We start from the raw sequence: 16,092 nt of genomic DNA on the forward strand, positions 1-16,092 counted from the left end.
AGGCAAAAGGGGGTAGGGATTTCAATCCTCCACGTGCTCCTTTTCTGTGGATCTCCTGGGGGAGTTTCTGGCGCTATCCTCTCCCAACCACTTTCTGAATTCTGCTAGGTCAGACTATTGCTGCACAAATCCCATGCGGTTTCTGAAAAATAGTAATCTTCACACAATGCCACTCACATGGCAACAGGAAACCTTTACTGCCAGCTACAGTACAAATCCCAAAAGCCCTTTGCGGTTTCCTACCACAGCTGAGAGGTGGTGAGGTGGGATCACTAAAAGGGAGAGGTGAGCCTGTGTGGAGAAGGGACGCAAGAGAGACCAGTGTGGTAAGGGAAGAATGCACATGGGAGAGCTTCAAAATGTGGAAGATTGAATCTAACCCAGAGGTTTGGATGTTGGATCCTTACTCATGAGATCAAGTCCTGAATATCCCCCAATTTCAGAATCTTGATTTGGGCCCATCTCTGAATGAGATACTTAGATACAGAAACATATATTCTAGACAAAGGATTCTCAGATTTTTGCACAATGTGGACCATATCTAAATGAAAAGGACACTCTCTTCCCCATTCTTGATTGTGTGGACCACCTCCCTCTCATCTGTGCCTTCTGGCAAATCATCGCAACTGCTTCCATGGAAAAGTAGCATTAGGGAAATATTTAGTGTACTTTTAGTTTCTTTTAATATAATTTACCAGCTGGAAACAATGAGGAGAGCCAAGATCTTATGACCAAGCAACTCTCCATAGACCATTGGTGGATTCACCATTACTTGAAGTCTTTATATCAAATTGGGATATCTTTCTGATAACAGATGCTCTAGCAAAACCAGAAGTTATGATCTTGATGCAGCAATTACTTGGTGAAATTCTATGACCTCTGTTAAAATCTATGAATTCAGAACAATAATTTTGGAACTTCTATGCTAGCCAATAGGCATGCATTCGATATCACTGAAAAGTGCAGGAGATGGCAGCCAAATTTATTAAAGGCAGCCTCACTTCCACATGCAGGTACATGGTAGGGAAATGGCAGCCATCTTGCTGACTTCAGCCTATTTGACTGTATTAAGAGATGGTGGTCATTTTGAATAAGGGAAATTTATGAGTTAGCAGCCTTTCAACATGTTTTCGTGAGACAAGAAAGAAACACCCCACAATCACTGGAGTTACGATAAAATTGCAAGACTTGGCAATACAGGACTCCTCCCCTTGTCCACGGACTGCAAAGTCATGGTCATCATTTTAGTTAACATAACTCCTTAACATTATTTTCCAACTCACTTATTTCCCAGTATAGACAAGCCTTTAGACTCCACCCTGATGCACTTAGAACAGTTATAACAGGCTTTAGAGCAGTGGTGGGCCCGTGGCCCACCAACAAGATGGTATTTACATTGACCGTCCGCAGGCACGGCTGTCCACCCAGCTCCCAGTGGCTGCGGCTCGCCATTCCTGGCCAATGGGAGCTGCGGGTAGTGATGTGGACTGGCTGCCACTTCCCGCAGTTCCTATTGGCCTGGAACGGCAAACCACAGCCACTGGGAGCTGCGGGTGGCCGTGCCTGCAGACAGTCAATGTAAACACTGTCTCATGGCCCACCAGCAGATTACCGTGACAGGCTGTGTGGGGCACGCGGGCTGCAAGTTGCCCACCACTGATTTAGAGGGAACACTGTCTATTGCTCCCTCAGCTAAATGTAATATTGCTGCAACACAAGCTCAAGAGAAAGAGGTGAGTAAACGGGGATCTCAGTGAATCTCCCCCATCTAGATAATGTATTACCCTAATTTTCTTTATGATTCCAGTTTGTCATCACAACACAGTTAGGGAGAGAATATAGTAGCAACATATTTCCCAGTGCATCCAGTTTTCTACATCTCAGTTGTTTACAGAGAATCTCTTTGGGATGAGAGTCTCTTCCTAGTGTATCTATTGTACAGCATCAAGTACATAGTCATCACTAAGTAAATACTGAACAGTGTCAGCGAGCTCTTGCTGTCTGTGTTATTGCACATTATCTCAAATCTAATCATGTTAACTGTTTTCATCTAGTGCATTGTAACCAATACATGGGTAAACTAAACATTTTATCATCCTGACACCAACTTGTCTTTTTTATGGTAGTAGTCACAGGAAAAAAACCAAAAACTGTTTCTGAAGGATTTGGAGCACATTCACAACAGTTATAGAAAAAGAGACTGCGGTGTTGCTCCTGGAGTAACAAGAGACTGACAGACTGTTTTAAAATATATATAAATCAGGGCACAGTAAGCAAAGCCAAAACTTGCCTAAATACTTTTCTTCACTGTGCTTTCCTAGACGTGCAGTCACAGACTTGCTGTTTCTAGAGATGGAGTTATAGCACTATTGCAGTGCACAGGATGGCAGGTAGCAAACAAAGCAGAAAACGTTTGCATAAATATATGCAAGCCACAGAAAATCTCTTACTTTAGCAATTTCACAAACTCACAGCATTTGAGCTTTCCTGTGCCAGAACTGCCTTGAGCATTAGTCAAAACATTGGTGTTACCATCTTTAAGGTTTTAAACCATAAAGAAACTTTTAGTATAATTATGTAGCTCCCCAAATACTAAACAAATGGCTGATATACACTGATTTCTTTGCATTTTAGTTTCCATATAGTACAGAATGAAATTCAGAAATTTTCTCCTCTAACCACCACCCTGTAAGGAGCATATGGAGTTCTCCACTTCGCCGGTAGGTAAATAGGTACTGATGAGATGCATTTTTTAAAAACATATTATCTTCTCTCAGATGCAGCACCAAATTCTGACATTGGTGACATGGGCCTAATTCACATACACACCTCTATATGATAAATCCAAATGATTTTTGCCTGTGCTCCAAATGAATTAATTCATCAAAATCAAGGACTATAATTGTTGCCCTTGTTTATACATAACAATATCATTAAAGGAGGTATTCTAGCATCATGTATTCACATCAAAAGTTGCCTTATGCAGCACTATATCAGTTTACCCTGTGGTAAATTGCTGTACTAAAGCAAGTTGCTGGAACTTAAGACATACAGTTTGCAGGCAGCTTCCTGTGGGGTCATTTTAATCTAGTAGTTACATGTCACTCTGTCGATCAGATGACATTTACAGTCTAATTTAGGGTCATAGAAGATTAGGGTTGGAAGAGACCTCAGGAAGTCATCTAGTCCAACCCCATGCTCAAAGCAGGACCAACACCAATAAATCATCCCAGCCAGGGCTTTGTCAAGCCAGGCCTTAAAAACCTCTAAGGATGGAGATTCCACCACCTCCCTAGGTAACCCATTCCAGTGCTTCACCACCCTCCTACTGAAATAGTGTTTCCTAATATCCAACCTAAACCTCCCTCACTTCAACTTGAGACTTTTTCTTCTTGTTCTGTCATCAGCCACCACTGAGCACAGCCGAGCTCCATCCTCTTTGGAACCCCCCTCACCTCAGATAGTTGAAGGCTGCTATCAAATCCCCCCTTACTCTTCTGCAGACTAAACTAGCCCAGTTCCCTCAGCCTCTCCTCATAAGTCATGTGCCCCAGCTCCCTGATCATTTACCCCGAGTCTCCTCGTCAAGAATGTTTACTGACACTGAAGTTGTTTCAGAAAAGTAATGAGGAGAGAATAAAAGCAGTCGGCACATGGGATGCCAATGAATTCAGTATAAATATATTTTTTCAATCAAGTTATGCTGCCTTACTTTTAGCAATGATATCAGAAGAGAGAGGAATCTAAATATTTATTAAACAAATAATGGTTCTTAAAGTGCACATACTGTAACAGTCTTTAAAGAGCCAAGGAAAGAAAGAGATCTTTAAAGTGAGCAATGTTTAATTAGTATGACTCTTAATCATGGCCTTAGTATATTTACTGTACATTCAAAGGTATTTTTTTCTTTTCTGAAAATATTTTTCTTGTTTTGAAGAATGTTTTAGTCCAGTTTGCTTTTTTCTCTAAGGGATTTTCAAATGCCTATTTCCTTTTTTATGGGGGATCTCAACTTGTTATAGAGAATATTTAGAAGCATTGACTTTAGCCAGCTTCTCAAAAGACAATGTATATATTATGATACATACAGTTTGAACTTCGTAGGAAGCAGGATTTGTTTCTTTTCTATTCTATTCTATATAGGTTCTTTTACCACCTTTATTCCCATAGTACCTGTGCATCTTCCAGCAACACATTAAACAACGTGATTAACATTGTCACATGTGGTTTGTTCTTTCTCTCATGTCTACACTACAGTCCTACATCGACCTCACTGTGTAGTATAGACTTGGCCTCAGTCTTCCCAGGGGATGAACTGCATGTGTAGTAGGGTGTTTTGTTTTGGTAGGTTTTTTTGTTTTGCTTTTTAGCGTTTGTGTCCCGACATTTTCTAGCGCACACATATTAGGATATGTCATTTTAAAAAAAGGAATTTGATATTTTTATCCCTATGATCCTGTTGCTTCTGCCCCCTTATGTAGGCATAACGTAGCAGAGGCAGATAGTATTGGTAGGGCGCACAGTGGGGAGTAGCTGCTATGTGGCATATCTTCTACCCTGCACTGATTGGCAGAAGTCCCCTTAAAACAAATTAAGCCATTGTAGAATAAAACAAAAGAAACATCAAGTGAATTTATTAGTTTGTAAGATTTCCACAGTCTGGTCATGGACATTCAGCAAACAGAAAAATAAGCTAACTTCATTGGGTCACATTATATGTTATGAATTATTTGCTCTATTATGAGCACTGATATGTATGCCCTTTTGTTGTGAAATCTACAAATGGAGGGGCTGAGGGAATAAAAGAAATTACATTTAAAAAACATGCATGTTAATAAATCTGGTGCCTGCTGTTTTTAGATGCATTGATTGTGAGGATGTGCATAATGTTAAATCAGCTAAGTGAGCAAACTTCTTAAATTACAAAATATTGTATATTTCATAGATCATTAATTACTGATGTATTGTGATTTGTGACATGCCACATAAACAACCATATAGCCATACCTTAAATAAACTTGAGGACAAGAAACCCAACAACCCACCCGCATCCATCTTAATTTGCCTTTCACAAATGTAGGAGATGGAAGCATTAATTAGGGCTGCCATTTCACCATTCTAATCATTAAGTGATTAAAATCTTCATAGTTATATCCTTTGTCTCTTTATTTGGTTTCCCTTATTCTGATAGCTATACCATTTTGGTCCTTTGACATTAGACTTGAAATAAAGATGATCCTTGTATCTTGAAACAATTTTTAAATCTGCTGGAGAAGAAATGTGGTCTTCCAAAAGTAATTATAGACCAAAGCAGTTACATCAGAAAAACTTCAAATGGAAGAGGGAGTGATGCACTGGAAAGAATACAACACAGTGACAGCATAAAAAATTAATATTTACCAGCTACATTAGCTAAATTTGCTATGTTATTTGCAGTCCTTTCCATTGTAAATATACAGGTGCTCCTATAAACCCAAAATAATGTGGCACTGCAAATAATGATTTTTAATAGCACCTTTTGTACTTTTATGGGATAAATACATTAAATGTCAAATATCCATAACTGCTAATTATGCAACATGATTTATATCACTTAAGACCAAGTTTTCAAATAGGTCTCTAAAATTATTCTCTGAAAAACTGGCGGTTGCACTAGTCTGGACATTGAACCCGTTACATTTGTACATGTAAATTGGGTAATTATGCAGCTAATGAACCTTTTGTATGTACGAATCTGTTTTGCATGTGTAGAAAGTTTCATAACAAGGTGTGTTATGAGGATTAATTTGTCTGTAGAATGCTCCAAGAATGCTAGACGAAGAATGCCATCTAGAACAAATTTTTCTTATAGTGATAATATTTTATAATTGGTAGCTACACTACAATATTAAATTAAGAAATAATCTCCCTTCCCTTGGTCTCATCTATGTTCAAGATGATGTGCAAGGGTGGCTTTATTTCCCCAGGATGATGGTGATCATTTTGCCAAACTGTTGCCATGCAATGGATAAAACAAACTTTGGGGATCCACTTCAGTCCAACAAGCAGGTTTTCTTCAGCCCCCGAGGCTGCCTTGCCAGGCCCCAATTGTCAGATGCTTTTCGGATCAATGATGGAGAATTTGCCTGAAGGGATCTTGCTTCCTCTAAATTCTTTTTGGAGGAAAGCATAGACTTTTATGAATTCCTCTACTTTGAAAATCCAACAAACACAACAACTCAATTTGTCAGTGTCAGGGCAGGGCAGTGGTCTGTTTTCATCCAACAATAAGAACCGTTCCAGCGCTTAATGGAGACTAATATTAAAACTCTGCATGCAGGAAATATTCTCTTTTAAATTAAAATAAAATAAGATCAGTCTTCTAGAAAGTGGTATTTTTAATAATAGGGTATCACAAAAATGTTATACATAATGTGTTTTACGCAGTGTTGTTGTAGTTGTATTGGCCCCAGGATATTAGAGATCCAAGGTGGCTGAGGTCATATCTTTTATTGAACCAACTTCTTCTGGTGAAAGAGTAAAGCTTCCAGGCTTACACAGAGCTCTTCTTTGGATCACCTTGTCTCTGTAATGTGCTTTAGGCAGTTTAAATAGCAATTTATACAACAATTTTATGATCTAATATAGATGTCCCCAACAATTTATATTTTCCCTTAATGGAAATTTGTTCCCAACTCCAGGCAGTTAGAGATTGGCCTATGATCTAAAGCATGTGGGTATATATGCCTTACAATTTTTTTCTTATCTAAATGTAACTTATCAAATATCCACCCATTATCCATATATTCAGTTCCTCACTGAATCCTACTAAGCTGTTGGTTTCAATCTCTCGAGGCAAGGAGTTCAACAGGTTAATCATGGGTTTGTGTTTAAAAAAGGGCGGTGTGCGTGCAAGGGAGTGTTAAGTAAGCAAAAGCTGAGAGTTGGGTCCTAGAAACCTGACCTCTGCTCCAAATTTCACTATTTTTCAGGCCACTTGGATTCCTGGCACAATCCTTGGGAGACTTGTAACTTTGGCCTTTACAATCCATTTAAAATGGTGGTCTAGTAACAAAGCAACAACATTAGGACCGTACCCAAGAAGTATGACACTAATAGAGTCCATATTCTTAAGTGAAGTAAACCTGGAGAAGAGGAGGAGGACCTAGTCTGAGAAGAACTGCTGGGGTTAATGGTACTTGCAATCTTGCTGAAGGAAGAGACTATAAACAGCAAGTTGCTGACCCTACTTGTAGTTCTGACCAAAATAGTGTTATTTTGAACTTCCTCCCATTGAATAGCACAGAGGTGGGCAAACCATGGCCTGCAAGCCATGGGCCTGTCCTGCCCAGCCCGAGCTCCCAGGCAAGAAGGCTAGCCTCCGGCCCCTCCTCCACAGCCAGTACTCTAGCCCGCCGCTTCTGCTGGGCAGCATGGGTGATGTGGCTGGCTCTGGCTGGGCGGTGGGGCTGCGAGCTCCTGCTGCTCTGAGCAGCATGATAAGGGGACGGGGCAGCGAGGGTTGGATAAGGGGCAGGAGGTCCTGGGGGGCAGTTGGGGACAGGGAACAGGGGACGGAGAATCCTGGCGGGGCTGTCTAGGGGAAGGGGTGTGGATAGGGGTCAGGGCAGTCATGGGACAGGGAACAGGGGTGATTGAATGGGGCTGGAGTCCCGGGAGGAGGCAGTCGAGAGACAAGGAGCAGGGGGGGTTGGAGGCTCTGAGGGGGGCAGTCAAGGAGTGGAAAGTGCGAGGGAGTGGAGGTCAGGCTATTTGGGGAGGCACAGCCTTTCCTGCCTGGCCCTCCATATAGTTTCTCAATGCCGATGTAGCCTTTGGGCTAAGAGTTTGCCCACCCCGGAATAGCATCTGACAGATACATCAGGAATAAAAGTCCACATGAGCTGTTGTATTTGAAAAATAGCTAAAGACAATTCAGTAAAATCGTGTTCATAATTCAAGAAAGATATTAAATGAGATGGGAAAAATCTGGTAAGCCAGTTGTTTAGGAAAAGATTTTTGAAGATATGAAGTTGTCTAAAGATCAGATCAATCTATGCTTTTCTCCAAATCCCCATCTCTGGTGGGATTTTCAAAACTCCTTGGGAGCTGAGATTTTCAGAAGTAGCTAGGCATTTAACTCCCTTGACCTAGGCACCTTTGAAAATCCCACCAGAGGCCTATCTGCATCTTTAGATGCACACATGCCTTTAAAAATCTAGCCTCAAAGGATTAATTAATTTATACATTATCTTTCAAAGTTTTGATCTACCCCATAATAATTATAATGCTAGGGTCCAGTGGACCTAGGTTTTGTCAGTTGATATTCTTGACTAACATTCCTGGTTCATTAAAGGCATTTGTATAATTTTCATGAGTAGAGTTTTTGTTATGCTAGGAGTCCCCTTTACAAAAAAGGAGGTACACATATATGATTATGAGCCCTACACTCCACCACTGAATCCTGGAAGATACCAGTGGGCATAGTGTGCCCCAAGAAGCTTAAAACTGGAATGGTTAATTCAGGACAGAGACTGAGGATGTTTTTACCTCAAAGGCTAAGTCATAGCCAGTGGGCACATAGCGTTGATGTATCCAGTATAGAGGGTGAAAGAGAAAAAAAAAATACTGAGGTCAGTGGGGTCCAGGGAAGAGGAGAAAGGGCAAAGGAAATTACAGAAGGGACCAGCCGCAAGGAAAAAAATGTCATAAGGTCAAGATTCAGGAGTCATTGCAAGATATTTTTAATGATAAAGTACCATCTGCAAATTATGAATGAAGCATTTTAGCTTTGTGTGCCAGCAGGCTGCAACAGGTATTCCAAGGTTTGTTAACGTGTGCACATTTTTTGCTTTGGTTTAACAAACTCTCCCTCCCCTCAAATTCTATCTGATGAGATGTATCCAAGAGGAAAAAGCAGCAAAATTTTAGTCTAGACGTAACTGCAAAAGACTCAGAGTTATGAAGATCTCATGTTTCCCACACCAATATTGGAAAAGTAAAGCCTCTAAGTTTTGCATGGGCAGTTCTAGTTCCAATTTGAATCTGATCTGAGATGCAAGGTGCATGTTGCACACACCATTAATTCAGCCAATGGAAGAGCATCTCTGTTATATGACAAAATCTACCTGAAAATTGCAGCCACCGGCTGGCAGTCACAAAGGTCAAAGAGCTCACAGGCAGAAAAAACCACTTTCATTCTCATTTCTTTTCAGATGAAACTTTCTGTAACAACTATAACTTTGAAGCACCCTTCAAATGTCATTACTGTACATACAATTAATGGAGAAGATCCTATTTTATCCAAATAAAATAATTTTTCCAACTGAGCCTCAATCTCCTTTTATGAGACCTTTTCATTCAAGCTTCTCAATAAATCACTTGTTCATGCAGTAAGCACTGTCAGGGGGCATGTTGTAGGATCCAAATATTAAATCAACTTCATTATATCATCAGACATCACTACAGAAACATTCAGACTTTGCAGCATAAGGTGACAGTGGCATTTCTTGATACCTTTCCTTTGTACACATTTTAACTGACTGAAATAGCACACAATTTTTGGTCAGACAAGTTGATCTGTCATATTGTTTTAAAATTCTTTTGTAAAAATGGATCCAAACCCCAAATCTCTCAGCTCTGGGGATGACTCCACAGAATTTTTTTTTTGACTTTTTAGTTCACTGAAAATGTAAAAAATAAAAAAAAAATTGTTTTCGATTCATCCCATAACAATTCCTTCCAACACTCCCCCCACTCTCAACTATTTCCAAGTTGCCAGTGAAATGAAAAATCCATTAACTGCCCAGCTCTCATCCAGATGAATTTCTGAATGACTTTTATCTGTATAAAGGACTGAAACAAAACCTTGGATCTAAATGTCCTCAAATTTTGAGCTATTTGAAATCTCTGTTTGGATACTTTATGGATTACCTCAATTCATTTTTAGTTGTTTGTTATGGTCATACTTAACAAGGATTTAAACCTTTGTTACTGATAATGTAACTTCTAAATCATTCATGGCTCCCCTTCTGTTTTTCTTTTAGAAAAATATTTACAAATTAAAAAAAAAAAAAAGATAGATACCTAAGTACCATTTTGGTAAACAGTGAAGTCATTGGTGAACTGTTCATGAACAAAAAATATTCCTTTAATATTTAACAGTTTATATACACCACATATTGGTTAGTGCTTTGAATAAGAAGCATGTAGATCAATCTCAAACTTTAATCTTAGTTTGTGCAGTCAAAATTCACCACATTTAGGTTTGGATTTTTTTTTTTTTAGTTAATGCTCCTGTTCATAATTTGAGTTAATTACTTGCAAAGCAAATTTGATTAATCAAAGCTATTTCCAGAACTATATGTTTTTTAAGGGATCTCAAGGTAGGTATTACTCCAGTACTTTTACCAACAAGCATATTATACTGATCATGCTACCAGATTTGAAATCCGCTGTATATGGGTATCCATCAGAAAACTTCTCCATGCTCCTGCAACTGATCACAAGTTATCAGCCCTTATTCGGTTTCTCTCCCAAACCAATGGAGAAGCGATGTATGTTTTGTTTCAGAGTACCAGCAATGCCACTCTGCCATCTACATTGGCCAAACTGGACAGTCTCTACGCAAAAGAATAAATGGACACAAATCTGACATCAGGAATCAAAAACCAGTAGGAGAACACTTCAACCTCTCTGGTCACTCAGTAACAGACTTAAAGGTGGCAATCTTGCAACAGAAAAGCTTCACAAACAGACTCCAATGAGAAACTGCTGAACTTTAATTTATATGCAAACTAGATACCATCAATTTAGGCTTGAATAGAGACTGGGAATGGCTGAGCCATTACACACATTGAATCTATTTCCCTATGTTAAGTATTCTCACACCTTCTCATCAAACTGTCTGAAATGGGACATCTTATCACTACCGCCTTTTTTTTTTCCCCTCCTGCTGATAATTCCTCATCTTAATTAATTAGCCTCAGAGTTGGTAGGACTGCTCCCCCTTTTCATGTTCTCTGTATGTGTATATATATCTCCTTACTATATGTTCCATTCTATGCATCTGTTGAAGTGGGCTGTAGCCCACGAAAGCTTATGCTCAAATAAAATATTTAATCTCTAAGGTGATACAAGTACGCCTGTTCTTTTTGATGTATGTTCTGTAGGTCTTCCACAACAAAAGCCAACAGGGTTGTGCCAGGGACACCCTCTCCCCCCCATGATCTGCAGTAGTTCTTATGCACATGCTTTTATGCAAATAATTCATAGCTATATTCTCAGCTGATATAACTCCCTTTGCCAGAAGAGGATTTAGTCAGGTGTTTCTGGCAGAAATGACCTCCATGCGTGCATAGCTGGAAGTTGCTGCAGTGCAGGGAGTTATTTGTGGAGATCCTGCTAGACAGAACAAGGGTGCACATTATTTTCAAAATTGTTAGCTTGTGAAAAACTATCCTCTTATTGTAAACCCAGTTTTAGTAAATAAATTAAAAACAATTTCAATAAAAGTTAACGAAAAACAGAGAATGAGTCCATTTTAAACTCTGCAAAATGAAAGCAACTTTGAAATTTTGGGCTACATCATGAACCTGTTTTTAAAACTCTATCACTAAATAATTGTTAGATGAAATCAAATACAGTTCACTATCCTGAAGAGACCAATTTGCATTTTAAAAATAGTTTGCTGCCCTGCAAAGCATTTATTTCAAGGTTGTAGCCTGAAGAATGCAAGGTTCATTAGCTGATCATTTTGCTGCAGAAAAATCAAATAGGTTATGTGAGCCTGATGTAGGAAGCCATGTCACTCAAAACTTTGAAAGATCTCAAGTCTATCATGATTCAGTGTAAATTACTGCTATTTGGCAACTAATCCACTTGGGCATTTGCCAAAAAATTGGCAAGATTCAGTATGCTGGAATTTAATTAGTAACAATGTAGACAAACTCTGGATGCACATTTTGAATGGGTGAATCTATTTTTATAAATCAATTTTGTAACAGTGGACAGACAATACAATTTAAATTACCATTCTGATCAGCACAGTATCAGCATATAAATAGTTTGACTTTGGGAATGACTGAAGTAATTTGTCTGTCAAGCGCATTAATTACGAAGACTTTTTTTATCATCTTTCCAACCTGTTTCATATTTAGTCAGTCATCTTCCACCCATTTTAAAAGAAAAAAAAATCACACATTTCTGGAGGAGATGAAAATCCAAATACACAAAAAGAAATCCAAAACAAAACATTAACTAATAGTCACACCCAGTGCCTGAATGACTCTCAGCTGTCTACTCACTGAAAGAGATGTTTGATTTTTCCAGGATCACCGCTGTAAACAAGTCAGACACAGCTCACATTAGAAACTGTAAAAGAGAAGGACAGGACTGAAAGCATGCAAGATCTATTGCAGAAAAGAATAATGATGAAAGCTAATGGAATTCTAAATAGATCTGGCTATCCCCCTGACCTGTAGTGACCCTACCTAAGTACTAATTTCTGGAGTGCAACACCCTTAACACCTATCATTGTTTGTTAATTACAGTTTGGTACAGGATTACATTCCAGGGCAGGATGATGGTACAAAAAGGAATACACTTTTGTTATTTTGTTTAGTCCATCAGCCAAGCAAATTTGATTTCATAACCTCATATTAATAAACTCCCCCAAACCTTTCATTGCAGTTATTACAAAGTTATGGAGTAACAGCAGTGACATCCTGTTTCTCCAGTTAAGGTTCCAAACCCCCTTCAATTCTAAGCCATATTTTTGATTTCTCTTTTCTGCAAGGACTTAAAAATTATATAGTTTCAGGCTGAGGATTGTCCAGAACAGTCTTAGCCCAAATATAATTAATTTTTGAACATGTACAAGACAATATCACGTTTTGGTGCTGACAAAAGTGTATAGGATACTGCATTAAAATGGGTTTTTGTTTTTTTTTTGGCGCTTTTGCAGGACTCAAAACCAGCTTGCTCTTAGAAGTTCTAATGTGACACATACCGTTAACAAGCACATGTATGTTGCATGTTTGAAGATATTTGGTTTAGAAAGATGCTCTTAATGTTCAAATTGTTACTCAGCGCTTAAAATGTTACTCAGTGCTTAAAATGTACTCCACATTATATAGAAGATTGAGGAAGATTTGGGGTGAGCTCCAGGCCCCACTGAAGTCAATGGGAATTTTGCCATTGAATTCACTGAAGCCAGGATTTCACCCAGGGATTCTACCCAGTCACCTACAATCTACACTGAAGTCAATGGAAAGAATCCCACTGATTTCCCTCAGATTTGGATTGAGCTTGACATAAAGCAGATTACACAAACCAGATGCAGTTATGTAAAATATGATCCTGTCTCAACATTTTGCAGGTTTAAAAACATTGTATCCTTCTTCGGATTATTGTTAAAAAACACTTTGTAGTGGGAAGTGTGGATTTGAATGAAGAGAGTCTGGCTAGTTGGTGTACTATTCTAAGTTTATGGGTTCAACGTAGAAGACTACAATGACAGTGAGAGACAGGTACATATGGAGAGGTGATAAAGGCAGTATGAAAGGAAAGGGAAGGATGGGTTGTACAGATGCTGTACAGAAAGAACATACAGGACTCTGTCTGCCTAAATGTGAGTGAGAAGGAGAAATAGGTAGGGGAGGACAACACTGAAGTTACAGGGAGAAGAGTGAAATAAGAACCTATGTATCAACCATGACTGAGGACAGAAAAAGGAGAAAGATTCCATGACAAAAGAGGAGTAATTCTTTGTTTTTGCTCTATGGAGTGTCAGCTTGAACATCCAGAATGAAAAATAAGACACATTCAGCCCCATTTCATACAACCACCTGCTTATCTTTAATTGAGTCCCATTATCAATCAATGGGACTATTCAGGATTTAAAATTAAAGCCTAGCTGTATCAAAGCCTCAGAAGATGGGAGCTGGAACAGATCTGCTGGAAGGAGAAAGGTAGATTTTGGAGATGTCACTGGAGAGGTCCAGGTAGTGCATGTTACCTGTCTGAACAAGACATGCAACTGTTTAGTTTCTTCAGTAATGGCTTCCCTTTCCTCAGAAAATCTCCCTCTCTGAGGTGACCTTCACTTCCTAGCTCTGCTAGTAGTCATTTCACCCCTCTCCAACTGGATAAAACAAGCAACACTGCATGGGTGAGGTGGAGGCCCATTGTATTGAGGAGCTAAGAATTGACAGAATGCTCAATAACTCTTAAATATCTCTTTTCTTCTCTATTCATTTTATTGTGGCTGCACAGTGGTCTGCAGTTTCAAGACCTTCTTAAAAGTTCCACATTACCTTCCCCGCTCCACGTTAACACATATTGTAAGAAATCCCTGACCAAATAGGGGCATCGTAATTGCTATTACTCTGCACATTTGGCCATGCAGATGTTAAGAGTGTAAGGAGAGAAAATTCAGATCCTGTTGCTCCAAAAAGTACAGGGCCGTATCACTTGAGCTATAGAAGAATCTCCATTAACTTTAAGCAACACAAGGCCTATGACACACACGACACAGTTGCCAAATAGAGAGTAGCGATATTTTTACACTGATGGTTGCAGAGGGCTGAATTTAATCCAGTGCTCCATGTGGGTGAGCTTAACAGTTTAGGGGGCGGTACTACTGTTTACAACTTTGTGGCTTGGAATTGTTTCATATTTGTGGATGATTCCCTGTTTTCCAAGAAGGGGTTTTGTTCTGATGGTTATATGAGAGATACTGTCTTCCTTCGTTTCTGCAAGGTCTGCTCAGCTATTATTACAGGTGGTGAAGGAAGTGCAAAGCAGCCATAAAGAGTAGTAGAATAAATCAGGAAAATCAAGGAGAGAGAGAGGAGGGGGGAAAAAGGCATGGGGGGAGGGGACATGGTCAGCAGAGAGCATTTGCCTGAGTATAAGGCAAAATCTTGTTTTAAAAACAAAGTTTTGTAAAGCTACATTTTACGGATTTATAGCCTACGTGAACCTAAGATTAGTTTCTCTATTTCTCTGTGTGTCTGAAAATTTTCTTATCCTTTGGTGCCAGGTATAAAATTGTGTTGTCTGTAAAAACTAGTATTTCAAATCATGTGGGAAACATTTGGACAAATGCATTTCCTAACTGAAAAGAAAACATTTTAAGACCTGCAAGAATTTTGCCTCAGGAGATTTGCTCTTAATCTTCATGAGGACACCTCTCAGATACTTTTGAGCACTTTAAGCCCTACAAGAGGCCAAAGTAACTATTCCCAAGGTATTTAGTTTCTGCTCACAGATTTTTCAAATGATTATGTGACTTTAGAATGAAAAAGCTGCTCCTGTTGTTGTTAGGCCGACAGATAATTGAAAGAGAGTGTACAAGAGACTGAATAAAGACACCGCCTTCTAGACCAACCTCTTCCTGCCCCCCGTTCACCCTCCCCCAACATACACACACACACACACAGTCTGTAAACCTAGTCACACCATCATCCAAATCTTTTCTTAATTTTTTTAAAAATAAATTCAATGGTCTCCAGATTTATTCTGTATTGAGACATGCCAGAGAGTACATTTTTGAGCAGCATGTGATAAGTGTATTAACAAAGCTGAGGTGTACTTGGACAAAAAAAGCATTCCGGTCCGTGACATGCAGCCTACAGCTACTCCCAAGTGCACTGAGCATCACAGCTGTTGTGCTGGTATCTTCCTCTACCGCTACTCAACTCTTTAGCAGAGGTAGAATACATGATTTCTTTATGCAGCTGGATACTGGAGATCAATATCAGAGAAGAGTAATTCAGTGTAATTCATTGTGAAATGTACTGGGGGCCAGACTGTGAACCACCTAATTCCATCAGTGAGCCGTAGTTATCCACGCAACTAGTCCCACTGAAATCAATGGGACTTTTCATATGATCAGCTCATAAGTGGAAGAAACACTTTCAGAATCTGGCCCAAGTAAATATTTTTTTCCAAAAAACCTCAACTTTATTTCTAATAAAGTTCCTGTCACGTACTGGCTGCAGAGTGCAGATGCGCTGGGACAAAGGACAGTAATATAAATGCCCTAGGGTCAAATAGAATAGGGAGATGTAATGGTCCAAAACAAACAAATACATTTGGTATTCTGGCAGG

Source organism: Chelonoidis abingdonii, chromosome 15 (assembly GCF_003597395.2).
Source record: "Chelonoidis abingdonii isolate Lonesome George chromosome 15, CheloAbing_2.0, whole genome shotgun sequence".
NCBI lineage: Eukaryota > Metazoa > Chordata > Testudines > Testudinidae > Chelonoidis > Chelonoidis abingdonii.